Consider the following 25,169-nt stretch of genomic DNA (forward strand, 5'->3'; position numbering starts at 1 on the left):
AACACCTACATGAATCGTTCCATCAGCCTCGCACCACATGAACAAAAACGTTTGTACATTTTTCTGCAATGTCTGCAAAACAGAGTTTTTGCATAGCCGTTTTAGGAATGTCCAGTTATTAGTCCCAGGGAAGAGGTATTAGCAGACATATTGTTATTGGTTTATTGTGCAAAAAATAGTATCACCAGGGGGAAAACGGTGGCTGAGATTAATGAAACATTCCCCCATCACGTTTTTCCTTAGTGAATGAGCAGGGCAACTATAGAAGTACCTAAGAAGTCTCATTTGTTTCCTGCGCGGTGTGTAACAGAAGTTACCACACCCATCACAATGATGAGATCTACAGGAACGCCATGCAGCTGATTTGTTTAATCTGGGAGAAATGAGGAATACCAGGGAAATAAACAATTATTGGAGGAAATGTACCTAAAATGTATAATGCCCCTAATAATTGCTCGTTTCAAAGGGGACTCCCAAAGGCCTCATGTAATCTCTCGAAACCAACTTTTCAGACGTTTCAGGTGTGCTCAGTACAGAGAACACTGGCGGGGTACAGATGATGGGAGGATTAGCAGGGTGTGGAAACGACCCTTCAAAGTACCACAGAAGTTGTTGTGGGGGAAATGCCCCACCATACCACAGACGCCACAGCTCACTATGACCACTCAGCAACCGTTTAGCTGCTCATTCTGCCAACTGTCATTTTACAACATTCCATAGTACCCTCCAGTGGAGTGTTCCATTGTGCTTTGTAGGGAGGGCAACACTTTATAGGGAAATATCACATATCCTCCTTCTTTCAAATGAACCAGAGACAGAAGGAACAAATTGGTGAACAAACATATGGGAAGCAAACGTTGCAAAAGTAATTGAGCTTGAACACATAAAACATTTGTGGAATAAATATCATATACATATGCATTGATACTACTAAAATCATTTTAAAAAGAAAAGATGTGACAGAGGCAGGGAGAAAGAAACATGGTTACATCTAAGAGGCATACATTTAATATATAAAGATAGGATGACACAATAACTCTCCTTACATAGTAACCTAATCCTTCAAATACATTAGATGTCTGTCAGGGCATGTCCGTACCCGATATGGGGACCCATCCATGAAACTTACATCTTTTTTTCTGCCCTGCACTTTGTTGTTATCCACTAATGTAGCTCTCCCATTTTTGTTCAATTTACTATGTGAAATGTTTACATTGTCTGTAATCGCAGAGTGGGTTGTCTTTGCTACTGTGCCTAGGTTTCAAATCCTTACATTCTCAGTTCTAATTGTATCGTGAAACATTTGGTTACCTTCAGGGTTTTTTTAAACTTTACATTTTGACCAAATGTCACACCCCACCAGGCTTTAGACATTTACCCAATCTCCAACCCTTTCATCAGAAAATGTGGTATGGTTGTCTTGGTCCTGCGTTTTTTTTTCTTAACTCTTCAAGTTTCTTTCCACGCTGTCTCTAAGCTTGTTCATTGTGAATATCAGTCCTGCCTTTCTGCCACTTCATCCAAGCCAGGACAAATGTTGAATTGGGCTTTCTACCCTTCAATAGTTCAAACAAAGTCATCTAAGTGTTTTGATGTGATGGTAGTTGGAAAGAACCCACCCTTCTGAAATCTTCCTCACTCCAAAAACTTTTGTTAATTTTCACTAGCTGGATCCCTTCCTTCAGAGTTTTCTTAAAATGTTCCACCACCCCATTGGCCTCATGGTGGTAAAATGCTAAAAAAAGATGTTTGCTGTCATTGCCTATAAAGAATTTATGCAGTTTTAGCATAGTTGGACCTCATTATTGGACAGAATCGTGGAAGGCAACCCTTCCCTTGCAAATACTTCCAATAGGAATTTTACATTGATTTTTGGGGTGATATCTGATAACAGTTTCATCTTAGGCCATCAAGAGCAAAGACCAATTAAAGCTACAGTGTAGGCAGTGGCTAATTCACAATGCAATGGACCAATTATGTCAAGGGCCAAATCATCCCATGTTTTTTCTGGGAGTTCACACATGTGCACAGGTGGTTTTCTATAGCCTTAGAACCCGCCGTAGTGGGCTCTACCGGCTATTAAAGGCCCGCTCCCCGCGTTAAATGCCCGAGCCGAAGGCGAGGGCATTTAACAAGGGAGAGGGACTTTAATAGCCGATAGAGCCCGCTACGGCAGGTTCTAAGGCTATTAGAACATTCTGCCACTCAGGGCAGAATGTTCTATTAAAAAAAAAAATGTTCACGGAGCCCGAGGGGATTAAAATCCCCTCGGGCTCCGTGAGGCTTTGTTCACAGCTGTTGCTGTGAACAAAGCGAACATCGGAATGTTGGCGCTGCGGGCTTTTACCGGCCTGTAAAAGCCCGCAGCACTCCATTGTTTTCAATGGAGCCCCCAGCATTCCAATGTTCTAATAGTGATTAAAATTATATCACTCCTGTTGCAAATAGTACAATCTTTAATCAACCTTTCTATTTTAATGTCCATACCTGACCACCAAAAGTCTAGTCTCAAACTCTCTTTTGTTTTAGAAACTCCAAAATGACCCTCATGAGCTTTGGCAACCAGTTTCTCACATATCTTCTCTGGAGGAATCAATTTGGTACCTCTAAATATGCAGTCTTCTATCTCTGATAGTTCATCTTAAAAACACCAATAAGGTTATTCCTCTTTTCTAATGTTATCCTTGCATGTCCACCCATCAACAGTATACTGTCTCACTTCTGTATGGATTGCGTCATTATTAAAAAAACTGGTAATGGGAGTTTCCCCCCTATCTTTTGTCTTAATCTCATTTTCTAGTCCCGTTTCACTATCTACTATTATAGACAGACAGTCTGCTGTTCTGTTTCTTACCCAAGGGTGTTCTACAGAGAAAATAAATTATTGTAACTAACAAACAACCTTTTTATCATACTTGAAATTTTATATACACCCTTTTTCTCAAATACCGCTTTCAAAGGTTTATGATCAGATCTGACTTCAAACGTGTTCCCCTAAATGAAATTCCTGAACTTGCTTAAAGCCCAGAAAACTGACAAGGCTTCTTTTTCTGTCACTGAAGAAAGCATTTCAGCCCTATGTAGAGATTTTGCGGCAAAAGCAATGGTTTCCTCACCTTCTAGTATCTCGTGTGACAGACCACGCAGAGACCTCTTGAGCGTGCAACTGTTGTGATTATCACTTTTCTACCTAGGACAGAATTTGGGAGCATTCTTCAAATTGTATTTTAAGTTTTGAAACTCCTTTTCACATGTGTCTTCTCACACAAAATGTGCTCTGGTTTTTAGAGTTCTCATCTGCAAAAGTTCTACTCACAATTGTTTAATAAATTTGCTGTACAACGCAATCATTCCCAGAAATTATTTGAATATTTCTTTGTTCTTGGAAGAAGTCAGTTTCAAAATGGAATTTACCAAGTCCTTTTTGGTACAATGCATTTACCACTGAATTTGTGTCCTAGGTAGGTCACCTCTTCACTTGAAAAGTTACATTTGTCAGCCCTCACAGTCAGTCCATATTCCTTGAACTGGTCCAAAACCATGTTAGCTCTCTTATCATGTTCTGCTTTGTGAGTTCCGCACACTTATACGTCTTGATAATTAAAAACCCCAGATATGTTGCTTAGTAAGGATGTTATAGCTCTCTGAAATAAAGATACTGCTGACACCAAACCAAAGGCAGGCATCTGAATCTGTATGCGCCAAAAGGGGCAATAAGGGGATAGTATCCTGGGACTCAGGTGTTAATCCAAGCCCCTTTATGTCCCCTGTAAAAAAAATGCTGTCCAGAGATTTTCATTTTTGATTTGTGTTTTGGATCATTAGAGAAGTAATTTAGCATGGGTAGACATTGCCAATCTGGGCCGATTTTTTCTGGACAACATTTTTAAAAATGGCAGATGTGTTGCAGTGATGATGTAATATTTCAGGAACCATGAGAACTATATGCTTCATTTTGGTGTCAAAACATAGGTTTTTGGGGTCAAGTAGTATTATGAAGACAGAAAATAACTACTCAGAGCAACTCTTCCACCATTTTCCAAAACGGAAGCTTTATAATGATATGTTTTAGTAATAATATTGATAATTTATTTTAATATTGTTTTTGTTTCAGGTTTTCTGTTGATTCAGATTCGTAAACATGAATGAAGCAAGTAGTAGCAGAGGATTTTTACTTTCTGACAGAGTGTTGCTTACTATGAAATCTGAGGACTACTCCAACAAAGAGAAATGTGTCATGTGCCAAACTAATCCGAAAGGAAAACTTATATCAACTGCGGCTGGACAGAAGAGAGTTTGAGATGCTGCAGAAATACGGCAAAATGAAGTTCACAAAAGATTGAAACTGATGTGTGAAGAGGATTAAATATTTTATCATTGTAACAAAAAATGCTACAAGTTGTATACAATATTGAAAAAAAGGCTGGAAAAAAAATGTCAAAAATGGCCAAAACTAGTGAATCACAACAAAAATCTGAGTCTTCAGGGTAAGCAATGACAACCAAACCCCATGCCCATCCACTTAGAAGACTAATGACTACCCCTCGTCCACATCCAACAACTTATCAGAAAGCAGAGGATCTTCAATGTCTTATCTGTGGTTTAGCAAGAGCAAGGGCTAAAGGGATTAATGAAAGAACAAAGTACAGAGTATGTGAGTCTCAAAGGCCAAACATGTTTTTATCTGCAGCTAGTTTCTTCCAAGATGAAATTTTCATCCGAGTAGCTGATCTAAACTGTGATGAGAATGTATTTGCATGCCCACTAGAACTGCATGCGTACATACGTTCAAAAATATGAATGTACAATGAGCTCCTAGCAGAAATGTAACCGCCAGCCTTCAGTTAAGTTTGCACTATTTGAAAATGCAAATTATGTTTTAAAACCAATCTTGAGTGCTGGCTATGGGTTCACACTCAGTAAGAAATTTGTTTTTCTCAGTCTAACAAAAAGAATGAGCCACTTATGGTGTCTTGCCAGGTATGCAAAAACACTACAAGTCATCAACACATCTCAGTCTACCATAAAGTTTCAAAGTGACTGAAGACATTGATCTTCTTTATTTGACTGAATTTATCATATCCCTTATTTGGTGCAGGCTGGAGGATGAAGAAAAAACAGTTCCTCCGTGGGCTGGAATTCATGCTCTGATCTTCCAGAATACCATCCCAGATTACTTTGATATTTGCTCCCTCCATTCCTACTTTATCTTTGGTATTTTCATCAGGAGTGTCACTCATTTGTAAAACAATCTCATCACATATTTTAGACACTTTTGGACCATTCTGTCTTTTATTCCTCTGGTTTTTACAGCAAACTACCTTTTTCAACCGCACCCATTACAAATGGGCTCTTTCCAATTTCCCATGTAGGTTGTCTTTCTACATCTATAGCACTGCTTTTTAAAGTTTTGCTCACTTTTTTTAACGTGGTTCCTTTTTTTTACTCTTTTACCCCATTCATCTCATTTTTGTCATCACTTATTTTTGTGCCCACTTTCAATTCTTTCACACTCAACATATGTTCTACTTGGTTGGAGACATTGAGGATTTTATTTAAAGGAGGATCATTCTTGAGTTACAGTTCTTCTCTAATTCTGTCAATGTTGCTTGTTAATCAAAACTGATCACAAATTATTCATCTAAATATGACCTACATTTGCATATGTCAGCTAACTTTCTCAATACTGAATTTAATTCTTCCACTGACTCACCATCTTTTTGGACTTTCTTACCAAAATGGTATTGCTCTAAAAAAGTTCCTATGCATGACAAGAAATGGTTATTGAATTTCTTTATGCGAAAGCATTGCGATTCCTGGCATAATCCTCATTTAACGCAGGTAGGTGTTCCAATATCACTTGTCCCTCTATTCCATGGGAATGTTGTAATATTCCAATTTTGCTTTCAATATTTCTGTTAGGCCCCAAAACAAAATCGCTATCAATTGAGAGTATGCTTCATGAAATGGATCGCCCAATATTTGGACTGAATCTTGCCCCCAAAGTTTACTTATAAATATGAGAGCGAATCAGTGCTTAGTTTGTTCTGGTGTTTGCTGGTGCTTGCCACTGACAGTTATTTCATTAAAATGGCACACATATCTGAAAGTCCACTACATTGTGGCAGCGTCAGTCTATTTACACATGAGCACAGTGATCAATAATTCAATATACAATTAAAAAAGTAAAACTGGGTTGCTTGGGCAATTCTCACGATTTTGGATCACCTACTGCCTTTGAAAATGTAACATTTGTAGTACTGCTATGGTAAGTAGGTGTATTTGGTACTGTTATTTAGCAGCTCTGGCAGTGACTTGAAGTTGCACAAGTAGCATTGGCTTCTTGAGAAATATCTTGGGTTCTGGCACTCATCATTTGACAAATTGAGCAGTAGAAAGTATGATGCACTTATTATTTTACAAATAAGCAGTAAAGAGAATGTTGTACCCTACGGGATCTCACCAATCAAACATGAAATCAAGATTTTGCACCATACAAGCAGGTTTTGGCTGCGACTGAAAATAGGCCTCGACATCAAAATAAAAGTGCCTCCACTATCGGAATCAGACAATTTAAAAAGAGGGCAACATTTAAAATCTGTGCAATTTTGAACTTGCAAAGTTTCTTTGTAGGTGTTTTTCACAGATATGGGATACTTTATGCATTTGTGCGTGCTTCAGGGAATGTTTGTGATAATATCAAGGAAATGAACAGTAACAGCCCAACCCACCAAAAGTTTATAAAGGCCTACAAACATCCAAAAGTAGGCACACTAACTAACCTGTCAGACTAGCCCTTCTGGCGCTGCCAGACTTCTCTTTAGGCCAATTGTAATCTACATACTAAACTTCATATAAGATGCGACTTTATAAGGTTACAGAAAAATGAAATAAAAAGAAGGTTCACCAACAGAAAAATACGCGTTTCTTTGGTACCAGACTTTATTTTCAAAGATCTTTCTGTGAAAAATGTATCTGTGGCCCTGGTGAATTAAGCCATTTGCTCTGCAGCTGGTAAACAGAACTACAATAGCATTTGAAATGCATCTCAGTCACCGTTAAAACTTGCTACCGAAATGGTTCAGTGGAAAAAACTACCATCATCTGAACGGATCAACAGGTTGATGGCGCTCATTCTCTGCCCTTTGGAACAACAATTCTGCAGACTGGAGCCTTGAGTAATTGTATTGTAAGTCAGAATTGATTACACCATTACTAGAATCAGGTTGGCGAGATCATTATTTTTTGTTGAATTATTTATACATTTTCCAAGAGTTGATTTCTGGGAAGGCAGCACTCCTTTCTTCTTCCAAGCACAGTAGTATAGCAGACCAACAAACAAACTAAGGACCTGTATTCCATTTTGGATATCTGCGTAGAATGATGTTTTATTTATGCAATTTGAATGAAATTGTAAGATGAAACACATGCCTATGGAACCCAATGCATAAATGTTCCATTACTTCCCAGTAATCTTTATTATTCAGAGTAATAGTACTCTGTGTCACAGCCTTTACTGTAATAGTGCTGTGTCAGTGTTGTGGCCTGACATAGTTGTTGTGCTGACCCGGATGTGCGGGGAGCCTGTCTGGTGGATCGAGTTGAAGAGAGTATAAATAAATGGAGGAAGGGACCCCGGGGCCCACTCCACACCGCGATTATCTAACGTGTGTATTTCATTCAGTGCCTATGCCTCGAGCGCTGTGCAACGGCCAGGCCGCTACACTAGAGACGAGGAGTCTCACATGCACGTGCAGCCAACAACGTGTGAGAGGTTCAGCAGAGCCTGCCTGCACCAACACTGCCTCCACACTAGCCCCGCTGTGATTCGGCGCACCTCATCCTGCGCAGCAGTGAGGAAGCACCTATCTCCTGCTGGCGTCATCGGTGCCAGCATTGTCTGACGACTGCTGACCTGCCGCGGGCATGCCCAAGCCCATCTGGACCCTCGTCCAAGGCCTTCCTGTGGATGTCCAACACACCCGACTGTGGCCCCGCCAACGAGCCTGCCTTAGAGCCTAGCAGAACCATGTGAAGGACCCCTTGCAGCGTCCTTCGATCCGGTGCCTTTTCAGAATCACTCACCGGCTGTCAGCAAGGAGAGTGGAGTGCTGCTCCTACTACCATCGCCTGCCGCCACAGTAAGACAATAATTCACTGCATGAAGCATACTGTTATAGTGCACCCAAGTGCATTTCCCTCACAGGGCTTACGTGAGTTACTATACAGTACCACACAGCCCACACCTCATGATCACACTCATAATATAGTGTCACAAACGCCACCTGCTCATTGTATAGCGAGCTACACATGAGGACTTGCTGATTAGTTGCCAAAGGAGGTTGACCACGTAAGGAGTCATTACAGACAACCTAGTGCGTGCAACCAACCTGATGCAGTCACCAGCGGAACACACCAAGGTCAGAGTGCACCCTCCCTTCAGCGAACTAGCTGACTCGGCCACTGCATCCCCATGATGGAAGATATGTGTTGGCAGGCTGGAGAACTACTTCATGGCGACCCAAGAATGCAAAGGAGCAGTCAAGAGGTTGCTTCTATTCCACTTGCAGGTGACTGGAGCTCTAAACTGTTCTAACATCTCCCTAACACAGGTGGGGTTGATGACCATGATGCACCGGTGAGGGTGCTCAACGCACACTTTGATCCCAAACTCAACCCCAATTTTGAATGAGACAAACTTCAACAGGTGGGTCAGTGGGAAGGAGAGTCCATTGATCAGTTCTGTGCCTGAGTCAGGTAACTTGCAAGCACAGAAGATGACCCCCCCCCCCCAAGGACATACGGGTGCAGATCATCCACGAGTGACAGAGGAAAACCCTGAGAAGTCTCATTTTGAGATAGCCCAACATCAGTCTAGAGGACATTTTGATTATGTCACGGTGGCATGACCTATTGCCCGCCAGAGAGCAGAAATGGACTTGGCGATCACACAAACACCTGAAAAGACGCCTGCGATAAACGTGGAATGGGCAGACATGGTGGAGACACAACTATCATAAAGGAAGCTCAAGACTTATATCCCAGCTACGCGAGGAGGGCGGTGTGAGTACTGTGAAGGAAGAACACCCTCCAAAGAATTGCCCAGCTCATGGGAAGACATGCTCCAATTGTGGAAGGATGAACCACTTTGCATAGATTTGCAGAGGGGGTTCAAGAGGGAAAGGAGCGATGGGCAGATGTGATACCAGGAGGGCGATAAAACAACTGTCACTAGAGGATTCAACATCACCTGCCTCACGCTATCAAATGACCCACAGCATGCTCAATTATTACACTCTGACAGAAGGAGAATAACTGTTCCTAATATCGTTCATGGATGATCTGTAATGACAAGGGAGGCCCCAACCGACCTGTCTAATTGACATTGAGGGGTCTATGGTGAAGGCATTAATAGACACTGGAGTCTCCAGGCATTCAACAGTATGATCGCCTCTGACCTCGACCGGCACTGGCAACATCCACCACTAAGATATTCGCATATGGGAGTCACAACCCTCTCCTGCTGAAAAGAAAAATAATGGTTAACGCCAAGTCTGGAAAAAGGGAAATCTACCCACGTTCCATGTAGTAGATAGAGAAGCTGATACACTCCTCAGCAGTCACTCCGCAGAAGATCTGGGACTAGTGCTGTTTGTAAGGAGCGTAAAAACATTACAGACTGATGAACTGCTAGGACAACTTCCACAACTTTTTAGTTGACTGGGATTCCTAAGAGCACTCCTCATTCACCTACACATTGACCAAGCGGTGAAACTGGTCACACTGCGACACAGGCTCATCCCTTTCCATCTCAGCCCCCTCGTAGAGCAGGATCTAAACAACCTGGAAGGCCAAAGAGTAATTGAAAAAGTGACAGGACCCACTCCCTGGATATTGCTCCTTGTCATCGCTGAAAAGCCTAAGGAACCCAGGAAGATCCATCTGTGAATAAATATGCACTTTCCTAACATGGCAATTAAAAGAGAGAGGCACATAAGGCCAATCAATCGCTGACATAGTTGCTGACCTCAATAGTTTAAATTTGTTCTCAACGTTGAACTTAAAGCTGGGTATCACCAACTGGAGCTTGCTGAGGAGAGTAGATATATAACGACATTTTTGACGCACATCGGGTTCAGGAGATACAAGCGCCTCAGCTTTGGAGTCTCCTTTGCTACCGATATATTCAAAGATGCAATTCGTAAGACCCTGTCGGAGTTACAGGGCATCATGAATGTCAGTGATCATATCTTCATCTGTTCCTCCACCGCTGAGGAACACCATCACCATCTGAGAGTGACCCTCAAGCAGCTGTCAGAACATGGGTTCACATTACATGATGAGAAATGCTCTTTCTTCCAAAATTCTATCAGTTTGTTTTTGGATAAGTGTTCAGCTATGAAGGCATCAAGGTCAATCTGAGGAAGTCAAATGCCATTAAACAAGCTCCGGCTCCAAGGAATGCGACAGAAGTGTGGAGTTTTCTAGGGGTGACCACATACTGTGGCAGGTTTATACCTAATTTGGCAGCACTACCTGAACCACTATGTGCCCTCACGAAGGCTGAAATTCCCTGGGCATGGGGAGACCGAGAAGAGGAAGCATTACAAGCGCTCAAGACAGTGCTCCTGTGCAAGACTACCATGGGGTATTTTGATCCGATGAAAATGACCAAACTGGTTGTCGATACAAGTCCCATAGGGCTGGGTGCGGTGTTGACTCAAGAGATTGACCCAGGGCGGTGTTCTTCCCTTGCATATGCCAGCAAGGCTCTAATGCCGACAGAACTAGCTACATACAAATTAAAAGGGAAGCCCTCGTGATAAAGTGGGCCTGTGGACACTTTCATCTGTGTTGGAGGCCATTCAGAGTCATGACAGACCACCAGTCGCAAGTGCCACTATTGAAGGGAACTGTATTCAGCCCCCCCAGGACGGAACAATGGGCCATGCAACTTCAATATTACCATGCGGAGGTCATTTATCGACGAGGGGCAAGGAATCCAGCCGACTTCCTTTCCAGACACCCATGAGAGCCAGCTGGTGGTTCCCAAATAGAGGAAGACGAGGTGATGGAAGCACATGTGCAACAGCAGCTACTAAAAATCCATGAGTACGAAGGAGATCGCTGAAGCCATCACAGAGGATGCTATTCTGGCAAGAGTGAAGCAGGCCTTGGAAAGAGGATTGTGGCAAGACTTTCTAAAGAACACAAACAACTGGGTGAGTAAGGAATAAGAGAGGCTGCTGAAGCTATGGAGAGTTTGCAGTGAACTTTGCTCTACCCAAACGGCTTCCTGCTACATCGGCATCAATTGGTGATCCCTGAAAGTTTGCATCACAGAGTGACCATGCTGTCGCATGGTGGGCATCAGGGCACTGCAAAAATGAAGGGGCGCATGAGGAAGAAGGTGTGATTTCCTGGTCTGGAGGCCAAAGTACATGAGTTGGTGAGACAGTGCCTGAGCTACCAGCTAACAAGTGCCCCGGATGTGCCAGCACGTGTCATGAAGGAAGAATTCTGCAGCATGCCGTGGTCCAAAGTAAGCCTCAATTTTGGAAGTGTCCCTGATGGCAGAGTCACCGTGGATACTGATGGATAGTTACTCCAAATACCCCATTGTGGAGGTCGTCGAGTCCACCACGTTCAGTAATGTGGTGCCAATACTAGATAAGACGTTTGTCATGTTTGGGCTCCCAGAGGAGATCAAAACGGACACTGGTCCTCCTTTCCATGGGGCTGACTTCCAAGAGCTGATGAGCCACATGGGCATACATCACAGACGAATCATACCACAATGGCCCCAACCCAATGGGGAGGCTGAGTGCTTCATGCGCGCGCTAAAATAAATTCTCTGTTTTGTCATACTAGAAGCGAGTGACCCTAAGCTCAGCCTTCACCATTTTTTCTGGGAGTACCAGGGAATGCCACACCGCACCACCCGACAAGCACTGTGGTCCCTCTTGCTGAAAGTAAGGCAACGGGACACCCTCCCCACCCATCCTAAGTGGCAGACCTCCTGTACTGCCCTGAACAAGCCCAAATAAACCAGAAGAAGTTAAACGAAAAGGCCAGTAGGATGAGGCATGCAGTCCCACGGCATCTCTAGATTAGCGACATTGTGATCCTTAAATATCAGAAGCCCAGCTTGAAATTCTGCACTCTCTATGAACCTGGAGTATGGACTGTCCCTGGGGTGACTGACACCATGGTGACAGCACGAAAGGGATCTGAGAAGGTGTCCCGGAACCTCTTATGGTTCTGCAAAGCAACGTTCATGATGGAACTTTTAGCTGATGAACTAGAACCAGATGATTCCCACTGGGAACCTGTGGACGTTGGACAGGTGCATCAGGCAGCGAGAGGTGATGGCTCGGCTGCCAGACAAAACCTGTCTAGTTCTCAGGGGCTCACGCACCCAGTGACTCAGGAAGAGTTGATACCAACACGGTCTCAGCGATACCACCTGAGACTCAATCTTCTCCACAGCCAGAGGCTGAGAGACTTTGTGTGTTAGTAGTAATTTTGACAGTTATGAACCAAGTTGAGGAGGGATGAAATGGTGCTGTAGCGGTCTAATGGCCTGAGATAGTTGTGGGGCTGACCCGGATGTGCGGGGAGTATGTTAAGTGGTTACAAGTTGAAAAGAGTATAAATAAATGGGGGAAGGGAATATGACTGCATAACATTTGTGTAAGGAGGAACATTCCCCTCTATAAACCAGACCCACAAATGCCTGAAGAGGAGGAAGAGAAGGATGCTGCCCATCAACATGAGGGGGACCATCCAAACACTGCTGCAGGATTGCGTCGGAGACAACACATTGTACAAAACTTCTTTTAACTCTACTCACCATCACCACTGTCTTACCATATGTCATTAAACACCTAATCTAATCACTAAATCGTGGTCTGGGTAAATATTTATGCATCACATGATCCCTAGGAATCATAATCAGAGTTTAGCTTCATGGAGCATTTCAGATATACAGATTAGGATACTGAAAAAGGCACATCACATTTGGGGCCATATTTATACTTTTTGACGCAAAACTGCGCTAACGCAGTTTTGCGTCAAAAAATTTAGCGCCGTCTAACGCCATTCTGAAGCGCCATGTGGGCGCCGTATTTATTGAATGGAGTTAGCCGACCGTCGCTGCCCGGTGTGCGTGAAAAAAAACGACGTACACCAGGCAGCGCCGGCGTAGGGAAAAATGGCGTTTGGGCGTCCAAAAATGGGGCAAGTCAGGCTGAGGCAAAAAAATCGCCTTAACCCGATTTGCGCCATTTTTTTACGACGCCCAACCCCCATTAACATGACTCCTGTCTAAGCAAAGACAGGAGTCATGCCCCCTTGCCGAATGGCCATGCCCAGGGGACTTACGTCCCCTGGGCATGGTCATTGGGCATAGTGGCATGTGGGGGGCACAATTCAGGCCACCCTATGCCACAAAAAAAAAAAAAAAAATACTTACCTGAACTTACCTTAATGTCCCTGGGGTGGGTCCCTCCATCCTTGGGTGTCCTCCTGGGGTGGGCAAGGGTGGCAGGGGGTGTCCCTGGGGGCGGGGGGTGCACCTCCGGGCTCATTCTGAGCCCACAGGTCCCTTAACGCCTGCCCTGACCCAGGCGTTAAAATCCGGCGCAAATGCGGGGTTTTTTGCCCCGCCCACTCCCGGGCGTCATTTTTGCCCGGGAGTATAAATACCACGCACATGCCTGGGAGTCATTTTTTTAGACGGGAACGCCTACCTTGCATATCATTAACGCAAGGAAGGTGTTCACGGAAAAAAATGACGCTAACTGCATGAACTTTGGCGCTAGACGCGTCTAACGACAAAGTATAAATATGGAGTTAGTTTTGCGTCGAATTTGCATCGAAAAAAACGAATTCGGCGCAAACAGAGTATAAATATGCCCCTTGATGGGTATGAATGTACACCCAACTTCACACACAGTGTAAATGACATATATCCTGTCCATTTCACAATTGAAGGTCAATATCTGAGGACCACAGCTATGGCACACATCCATGTTGGCAACATGGTTCATTGCAGCATATGGCAGATAACTAAGACACCATCAATCATAAGGTAAAAAACTGCTTCATACATGAGGCAGTGGATGTGCTATTGCATTGGCAACATGAATGTATGACCAGACCCTTGACAGCAGTAAGTGTGACATCAGCTATCTTTATAAGGAGTATGTGTGACAAAAAGTCCATGTAAGCTGCAAATGGATAGCACGTGTGCCCCAGGTATGGCAAGCATTGCTCACAAGACATGCCCTGCGCATGCCATCTCAGGTTATAAGTCCTGCCACTACCAGGTTTTCAGTCTCTCCCCACCCTTCTCTAGGGGGCCCTGTAAATGGGCTATTTGTACCATGATAATCCTTCATCTACACACACCCAGACTCACATTCTGACTCCAGTGTGCTTCCCTCTTCAGCATTGCATTCCATAGTCATAGTTCATCTGTCTGCATGGACTTCAGGTCCGATAATGCACTGCCTGGTAGTCTGTAGGACCTGTAATCACCTGTCCATTGCTTCCCATGTGAAAGGTACTGTTGGCCCTTTGAACTTGATTCTCACCTACAGGACTTGTGAGAGACTGAAGCTGCACACACCAGTGAGCACTTCCATGCAGACCAGCCATTTGAACCTGCACTGCCCTTGCTGCTGCCTGGAACGGCTTAGAAGCTGCCATTTTATGTATATCCTTGTTGTGCATTGGCATATAAATCACTTGTGTAACACAGGCTTTGGGTGATTGTGTAACGTAGCAGGCCACAGCACAAATACAGTGTTCAGTTTCCACAGTGTTGTTCCAGCTTTTCCCAGTCAGAGTCTGCTCACTATGTATTTGCCTTGTTCATGTTAGTTCCTGACAGAGCCTCCATCCTGTTAGCCTGATTGGTTCCTGTCTTTGTGTTACCATAAAGGTTCCCTGTGGCAACATTTGTCTCATAGTTTCTTTCCACGCCCTCACTTTCCTCCTGGGGGATTGTGTCTGGTAGGTCTACGATGAATCCTCAAATAGATTGTATAGCGTAATCAGTTTACTTATCGTTTCATGGTCTGGGACATGTCTTCAAATAGCCTAATCCCGGCCCTATCCCTTGTCTGGGTTTCATGTATGCATGAGTAACAAACAGTGACAGTGTACCATGGCTGTATGCATGGATTGGGTATGGTGCCTCCAGCACAACAAACAACGTTTGCTAATGTGCATGAAAGGACAAAACATGTTTGTGCCCTGACGGTCCAAACACAGATTCACATTGTCTACAATCCAATGATGGTACTTGTGTGGTGACTAGCTGTGAGATTAATCAGCACATAGGCACTGATGTTCCCGGTTGCAGTGGGAATTTTAGAGGCCACCCTGTGTACAAATGTTGTGATTAAACCTGCTGGTTTTAAATTACTGATCCATTAACTTTGTGAGCACACCAAGGTTACCCTGTTGTCAGTCTCATAAAACTTCTGCAGTACCATAGCTGGACTATCCCCATGTGTGTTGTCGATTCCTCTTTGGCTTTCGTTCAATTCTGCTTTGAAGGATACTCTGTTAATGCAGGGAATGGCTCCACAGACTCATGACTAGACCTGCACGTAACTGTGACAACATGGAGCTCAATAATGACACAGGGTACACAGGGTACATATGGCCACACACTTGAACTGGACACCTTTGTGCAATTAACCACTGGAAATATGTGAAAACGTGCTGCTTGTTCTGCTGGTCCTCCACTGCCACAAGAGAAACATAGGTCATTTATATGACTCAAACTGTGGAGTGAAATTGCATTTTTGGATTGGTTTTGGGACTCTGTGTCACAAACACTGTACCTACATAGCACTGTCAAATGCCTGACTCATGGGTAGTATACAAACAAGTGACCAGGAAGTGGTATCCAACATTCCAGTACATGTGATGGCTTAATCTTGTAACATTGCCATTATCAACCGTCCTCTGTCTATCCTGTGCATAGTTTGTCATGGGAGATGCTTTTGTCCCAAAAGTCAGGGAAGTTCACACAGCATTAGTTGCTACATGTATGACAAACACATTTCCTGACTCATTTCCACACTGAATAGCATCTGATGGTTATCCACATTTACAACACATGCATACAAGCACATTTATGAAAACTCGTCTTGTGATGTTCACACAGAGGCCCAACTAAAATTGAAATAGCTAATTCACTGACACTGACAACCAGGCAATGAGTTAATGTATTAGGTTGCGTAGCCTTGCTATCCTCTATTGACGCACAACCTGCTCAAACTGGGTAATACTAATTTGTTTTCCAAAAGTTTGGGTATCTATGCGTTAGTGAAGAGTGCTCATCCGTTACAACAACTGGAGTATCATGGTCCGCAGTAGTGTGATCTGCCACATGTGCCCAAACACTGGAATGCACAATGCAGGTGCAAACAGCCTATCTCTGTACAGTTACAGCTGCCATGTACTATAAAAATGTGAGAAATGACCCAAACTCAGTAAAAAACATAAATTTTGACGCAAATACATCAAAAAAGACACATGTGCATCAAAAATCACTGTGTATGCGTAGAAAAATGACGCTCACAGCCATGATACATCCATTAGCCCAGAGCGGTAATTCCTACACTGTACCCCATGAAATTGGTTACAAATTGTAAATATTTTGAATTATGGATGCAGGGTAATTTGTAAGCATTTGCGTAAAAAAAATAATGGATGCACAGACTGTAGCCATCATAATATTTTGACGCATCATAATAAAAACGCACCGCATTTGAGGTAGGAAGTGATGTAATAGGATAGCTTGTTTACAGAATTGGTACAGTGGGTGTACTTTCATTTTTACTTTGCAGTCTGTGGTTTTTCCAGACTGTGTGGCTATGCTTAGAGTTTTGTCTGTCCTAATTGTGCTTTTGTCTCCTGTGTGCCATCCTATTTGTCATCTGTTTTATTTGTAATTGTCTCAGTTGTTCATTGTAAGTGTTTATTTCTCATATTTGGTTTCTAATTTTGTCTTGGTGCTGTTGGGAGTCTATTGTGGGTATTCTTAGTTTGGGGATAGCTGGGCTGTTTTAGGGTTACTTTTCTTTCATTTTCCTCCCTCCTTTACCTTTACTATCCTCTGTACCCTTTATTTTTCCTATTATTTCTGTCATGTTGGGTAGGCCACGTCTGGGGAGAATGGGTGAGGAGGAGCTGGGGGCATTCCTTTGACTGGTGTGCCACTTCCTACCCTTGATGATAGAAGCAGGTGGCAGGGTGGTACAGGGGTATCACACAGGGGCAAGGAGGCTCAGGTGGTCAAAGGTCTTGTACCATCTACATCGCATCTTCAACACACCACACAACGACCACCAACTGAAGCACCACTGGGCTGAACTTATTGCCAGAGAGCAAGACCTGCTGGACCACCTGGTTATTGCGATTGGTGGCCTTGTTAGGGAGCACAATCATAGTAATGTGCACATTTAAATGCTCTGAAGTGACAGTAGCAGATTTGTTGATATGCTGCAGGCAATGTTTTTGGACATGTGGAATGCAAGTTAAACATACAGTCGCCATGAGTTATACAATAATTGCTACACATTACCATCAATTTTTGACGCAACAGCTGCACTAACTTACAAAACACAATTGGATCTTGTAAATTAGTGCTGCCTTCACGTCAATAAATGATGCTAATGTGGCTCAAACATATGTTTTATCCATGGTCTGTGAGTGTAACAGGAAAGAGATGTTTTTCACAAGCTAATTCAAAAACTTAGGGCCAGATGTAGGAAACGTTTGCGAGTCGCAAATGGCCCGAATCGCAATTTGCGACCCCGCAAAATCGGAAACGGGATGCAAAAATCCCATTTCCGACTCGCAAAATGCGTCGCGAGCCATTACCGACTCGCAAAAATAGCGACCCCATTTTGCGACTCGCAAATAGCAAGTCACAATTTGCGAGTCGCAAACCATATGCAATAGCCACTCGCAAATTGCGACTAGTCGCAAAAAGCCCATTTTGCACTTCCAATTTACCACTAACTCAGAGCAGGTGGTAACCCTTACCAAAGTATAAAAGGAGACCCAGAAGGCACCTGGGTTACTCAAGATGGCGGAGATATATGTGATAGGAATGAGGAGGAGAGCCCACGCCGCACAGCAGAGGAGGAGGAGGAGCCAGAGACAGGAGATGATATACAGAACCAGACAGACACTTTTCCAACAAACAGAGGAGGAGATTTATGATAAATATAGACTCAGCAGTGCAGCTATACTAGATTTAATAGAATTACTCAAACCACAGCTACAACGCCAGACTGTGCGTGGCTGCGCCATCCCTACACATGTGCAAGTGCTTTGCTCACTGCACCTCTTGGCCTCGGGTAGCTATCAGGGGGTCATTGCCGTGGCAGGTGGGGTATCCCAAAGTTCACTCTCACGGTTCTTTAGAGCATTCCTAGATGCCTTACTCACACACATGTCCAGATACATATACCTACCCAGGAATGAGGCAGAAATCAACAGCACCAAGTTGGAATTCTACAGGATTGCCAACTTCCCCCATGTCATAGGGTGAGTGGACAGGACACATATACAAATATGCCTCCTGCAAATCTGGAATATCTGTTCCGCAATAGGAAGTGTAGCCACTCACTCAACATCCAGGTGGTATGTGACGCCCATTATGTTATCACTGACATGGTTGCCAAATTTCCAGGGAGTACTCATGACTCCTACATTTTTAGGCACAGTGGGATACACCAACGCCTAGAACGTGGGGAGTTTGGAGACGGATACCTCCTAGGTATAGCTGAATACACCTTACAGACATACACACAGGTCATTGTGGAATCCATCTCTGCCCAGCTAACATTGTATATTTTTGCCAAACAGGTGACAGTGCATATGCACTTCGACCATGGATATTTACCCCGTACTTAACACCCAGCAATGAGACAGAGAGGCGATACAACAGTGCACATAAGAGGACCAGAAATATCATTGAACAGACCTTTGGACTGCTGAAAGCAAGATTCAGATGCCTCCACAGAAGTGGAGGTGCCATCCAATATAGCCCAATAACAGCTTTCAAGATTGTTGTTGCATGTGCTATACTGCACAACATTGCCACCAGACGTGGGCTACCTCTCACCCCTGAAGACCCTGATTCGGAGGATGAAGAGCAAGAGCCACCACATCGCCATCATGGGGATAGAAGCATCGCAAATCAAGGCAGACTGAGACGGAAACACATTGCAAACCAATACTTTGAAAGGTACATGCCAACTGTCACCACACTCACTAATGTCACACACAAAGAATCCAGGTGTTAAGTGGAAAGAACAAGTGATTTAATTTGTGCAACCAAAAAAACTATATACATTGTCAACAGTTCAGGGGCTGTAAAAGTCCACCTGGCATGGGACACATTGTCTTCATGTGCCCCAACCCCAGGACAGTGTGGAGTTCAAACCCTACGCCGGCCTCTGCCAGCATGGCTGGTACCTGGGGTGTCAGCAGTGCCCTGCCTTGTGCTTCCACTGCGCAAAACCCTGGTGTCACTGGCAGAGACACTGCTGACGGTGGAGCCCTCCTCGCTATCTTGCGGCGTGTCGGCCGCGCCCCTGGCCACCTGCCGTGCCTCCATGAAATCAACAGCGTGGCTGAAACGGCCCAGTCCACGTGCCACGTCACTGGCAAAGAGGCCCATGTCAACTTGAAGGCTGACCGTGCGCCTAGAAAGGCCAGTAGTGTTAACCGCCAGCCTGACTATGGATGCAGACATGCGGTTGAGCCGGTTCAGTAGTTGCCTGTCACGACGCCTTGCACCCTCTGTCTGCGTTAGGAGTCCAGCCACAAGTTGTTCATGGAGAGTGCAAGGTCGCCAATATGTGTGTTTATTTGTTGCAACTCTGTATGCACAAGCTGCATGCTACTGTCTTGATTTCGCTCAATGCGCCGCAATGCCCCTGTAATTCTCCTGATCTCCTGTGTTTGCAGGCGCTGACCCCGTAGGAGTGCGGCCTCAGCACGAGACATGGAGGCGTCCCCTGACTCTGCCTGCCGCTGTGATGCTATATTTTCACGTCGCCTGCGACGCAGTGGAGGCTCCGTGTCTTCTAACGTGGCACTGTGGCTGGGACCTGGTGCTGGATCACACACCAGTATGCCAACTGGTGGATCATGAGGGGACTGGGTGTTGGTGGTGCAGGTCTCAGTGGTGGCAGGTCCTGATTCCTCTGTTGGCTGCTGGCTGACCTGTGGCCCCTGGATGCTTTGGCTGGTGGGGGTGTCTTGTGGGAGACCTGTAGGACATAGGGGACACACTGTCAGTATCTACTCTCTGTTATCAACTTCCTAATAAACTGTTGCCTATAAACTGCCTACTTGACTACATTGCCCATAATGCACCATTCTGGTTGTTGCTACTCTGAAATGGAGCTATTTTGGTTGTGCATGCTACTGTGTACAAGGTGGGTGGGGGTATGGCATTAATGAGGGTACATGCATGTCTCATGGTACTCACCGGTTGATGGTCCTGGCTCAGATGTATCCAGATCTCCCATCCCGCACACGGCCTCAGGCTCAAGGGTCTCCTCTACTCTTTCCTCCAGGAGTGTGGGTGCTGGTATAGTGGACGGTCCCCCTCCAGTGCCCCTCATCTCCCGGAGCCGCTCTGCCACCCTCTCCTTGGTCCGGGAGCGCAGGTCATACCACCTTTTTTTGAGCTCTTCTATGTTCCGGTGGCTGACACCCAGGGAGTTCACTTTCTCTTGGATGTCCATCCATATTCTTCTTTTCTCCACCTCTGGCACTGTGAGGGCTGCCCTTCCAAACAGTTGGTCATGGTGCTGGCAGCACTCCTCTGTCAGCACCTCCAGCTCTTTCTCTGCAAATGTAAGTTTTCGCTTCCTTGGTGTCTCTGCCATGGTAGCTGCTGTTCTTTCTGTTTGCAGTTCTGCTGTTAAAATGGGTGTGGTCCTCCCTCCTCCCAGGTGTATTTGTAAACTTCCTGGCTGTGATGTCATCATCATGTGCCAGGAAGTGTTTTCCAGAGTGTTCTGCAGCACCTGCATTCAATTTGCAGCACAATCGCAATTTGCGACACCCACTCACAAATTGCGTGTCCGTTTTTAACGCGGTCGCAAAAAGCGACCTCGCAAACAGCGGACTCGCTATCTGCGGTGCGACTTCATTTGTGAGTCGCAAATTGAAGTCGTGTTTTCTTCTTGCATTACATTTAGCGAGTCGGAAATTGCGAGTCGCACCGACTCGCAATTTCCGACTCGCTAATTTTTTCCTACCTACATCTGGCCCTTAATGTGTTCACCAATTATTTTGAATACATGTCTGAACTGTATTCTGGCCCATACGTACCAATTTCTTTCTAACCTCCGGTAATATCTTAGGCTGATAGTTTGACTTGGTTGTGCCGCAATTAAATTAGGAATGGATGCCAAAGTAATGCACACGGGTTCATATCTAAATGTTTGGTGATACTTTCCATACCTGTAGCATATAACATGAAGCAAATGATACAAATTGAGGGATAACAACAATCCCTGGCCCTCTGTTCATTGTACCTGTGTGTTTTAATTTGGTCTTGGGCACAATAGCTGGAACAGAGCTAATGCATTTCCCATCTGTGTTACAATATAGCCATGCACTTCTCATAAGTTATAGGGTCATCATGGGATACCTGAATTTGGGGAATGCATGGTCACAATGTATTACGTGCATGATATTGTGCAAGGGACCCCTGTCCAATTCCATCATACATATAAAGTTCCCTAATACTTTACTAGTTTACATTTGGTACACCTCTGCTGATCTAGTGCAGCATATGTACAATAACTAACTTCCCAGTATGGAGGCTATCACAGACATGGGTGAATGCTAAGATCAGAAGACCAGCATTCCTGTGACTGCTGCCATTCTGAAGGTACATAAAAATTGAAACCTACATCATCATGAATGACACAGTAGTACATTTGCTAAACCATGTTTCAATAATGTGACAGTGTCAGTTTGCTGTATACCCGGGGATCTCCCAACTTGGCAAATGTAAGATGATGAATATGGCTAACTGTGATTTCCAAAACCCATTATGGGTACACAGGGCAATGAGTGACACATTTCAGGTACAATGACTACACCTGTGCCCATGCATTCTGTCATGATTGACCACAATATACACTGTCAGCATATATTTCATTGTTGTATTAAAATATTTAAAATGGCCAATCCTTGTTTTGCCTCAAATTGTCACCAAGTAACACACAGGATCCCTGCCATTATGGTTTCATAGGGGGCGTATGTGGCTCAGGCTACACTGTTAATGTAGCATAAGTAACCTACACACAACACAGGCCCTACATGTAAGGGACCATAGAAAGCATAATAAATGATGACTTTCAATCAATCCACATGAGCATCACACAGTAACTTATTGTCCCTTGATGCACAAGCCACATTACCTGAGTGACTGGTATTGCAATGCTCCAGGAATGTGGCTTTGCATGTCTCTCATTACTACAAATGATGAAAGGAGTACACTCCATAAATGAGTCTTCAACCAATTGATGGATCATGTTTGTCACCACATGATAGTACGGCCACTGCATTTGTGCAGATGTGTGTGTATCACTCGCTGGAGTGACAGGGTCTATAAATGTTTGCAGGGCTACGTATGTTGGACTATCATCATGCCTGAGAGGCTGGACTTTCAGATATAATGTCACACACAGTAATTGTATTTGAAAGTGTTGTACAGTGCACAGTCCTTGAGCACAGTTCACCCTTCCATGCTTTACAAGTGGACCTGCCCCGTACACAATTGGCAAAGTGGCTCGATTTGCGGACCCAGACATATCCAGTAAGTGTTGATATTTCTGTTCTGTGTTGTGTTTGCAGCTGTTGTGTGATTGACTCCTGTGTGTTGGCCACATAGCAAGGTATGATGTACTGCACATGATCTGATATGTAACCTGACTGGAGTTTCACTTTTTTTCCATATTTGAGTTTGACAATCAGTAGCATATAGTCATATTTTGGAATTGTAGTGCAGCCCTGTAGGCATGGCCATGTGAATAGGGTGACATTTGTTGTTAAAATTCTTGTAAAGAAAATTTTGCAGAGGGCCATTTTCATGATTTAGTCAGCAAGTCAGACCCTGAATCTCACAGAATAGGGATGCCAAAGTCTTACCTTCAGACTTGAGCCTCCCTGTTCACTAATGAACATGTTCGACTGTACGTTTGACTTCCTAGCAGCATCTAGCTGCACATGTTGTGCTACGTGTATGTGACACTTGAGTACAATGTCATAGGTGTGCATGCAGCTCATGCCCAAATGTGTGCTTGCATCTATCTGCTTGACAGGTATTGATGGTATCAAAGTATGTTGACAATTGTCTGCAATTACAAACATAATTGTGGATGGGATTGTCCAAGGTTTGTGTCTATCCTAGTTGGACACCTTCCTTGCCTGTGGTGGACTGACTAAACCCATGTACAGCTGTCCAAAACTTCCTGGGTATCCTTGATGTTTGAAAGTATGTGTTGCTTGTCCATCCCCCCCGAGGCACATGCTTAGGGTTATGAACGGTGTACCTAGGTGTGCTGATCCAAGTGTAGAACACAGACATGTAAATCTGTAAATCACTTGTCCAAACGTAGGACTAGCTACTGCATACCATCCTTGCAATTCCATTTCCAAATCACAGATCTTGTGGCCCTTGATTGTCATCCAGAAGATAGTCATTAGTTGGCCTGTCACATGTGGAGGACTTGCAGCATTTGTTATGTGACTAATGGCTGAACAATGATGTTTCGATCATTTAAGTTGGTACACATCTTTTAAAGCATTACTGTGCTGTTAGATGGGACATGTGTAGGCTGCGTTTGGATGTACTTCCTCAGGGAGAATCTGTGATCTGTATGGTGATATGGCCTGTTTCAGCTACATTAGATGTATTGTCTGATTCTCATCAGTAGCTGTATCACACAATGATGTACCTAATGTTTGGCTTTATCTTTTTTAACAGCAGCCAATATGGATGCCAGCCAGATCCGTGAATTTCAGCGGAGGGCGATGCGTTACCACCACATTCTGGATGTGGAGTCTGGGTTCCACCACATGGCACGGCGTTAGCGCCATGAAAGAGCCTCAGGGGTGTGGAGAGCATTTGCCCAAGTGTGCCCTTCTATGTCCCCAACAGCCGCCACCACCAGCACCACCACTATGACCCAGGTGGCACCAAGGATGCCAGCCACCACTGCAGGACCATCAACTTCCTCAGCTCCAGGACCACTGACAGCAGCACCTGCACCTCTCCCTCCAAGCATGGCACCACCAACTGGAGAACCCTCAACAACTAGCAGTAAGACCACCCCTGCTGCAGTCATTGACACTGGTGATTTTCGTGCTATGGAACGTGACATGCAACAGATGTTGCGCAGACTGGACAGGGTGCAGCTGGAGGTGTCGCAAATAAATAAGATGGTGCGTGCCATTAAGAAGACTCTGCAGAGGGCGAATTTGTGAATATGATACGCTCACCAATGATTCCCTCCCCCCCTCCTCTTTCCGGGTTCTTTTAATTAGTGGGTTTAGGGGGCTTAGTGTTAGGTTAGAATAGGCTGTTAGTTTAGTTAGTAGTAGTGGGTTGGGGTGGATGGTCTGATATTTTTACTTTTTTTTTAATGTGTGTGGGTGGGTAGGCTGGGGATGATGTTGGGGTTTTTGTGTATTAAATTAACCCCCCCCCCCAAAAAAAAAAAAATATATATATATATATTTACAAACAATATCAAAAAATATATATTTGTTTAGTATAGAATAGTATGTGTTTAGGTTAGTATATGTTGTCCTCCTTGTGTCTCGTCATATAAGGGGGTGAGGGGTTGATGTTTAGAGTGTTTAGTTAAATGTGATGAGTTTAGGTTAGGGTAGTTTGGTCCAGCTGTGGGTAATGTGCAGTTAGGATAGGTTAGGTTAGTTAAGGTGTTTCCCCCAGTTTTAGTATCCTTTTTTACTGTTAAACAAATATTTAGGTACTCCTTTACAGTATGTGTCATATGCTTGGGGATCAGGGCCTTGGCATGGGTGAACAGTGTCAATTTAGTATTTGCATTTGTGTTCCATCCTGCATCAAACTCCCCATT

Source organism: Pleurodeles waltl, chromosome 6, assembly GCF_031143425.1.
Source record: "Pleurodeles waltl isolate 20211129_DDA chromosome 6, aPleWal1.hap1.20221129, whole genome shotgun sequence".
NCBI lineage: Eukaryota > Metazoa > Chordata > Amphibia > Caudata > Salamandridae > Pleurodeles > Pleurodeles waltl.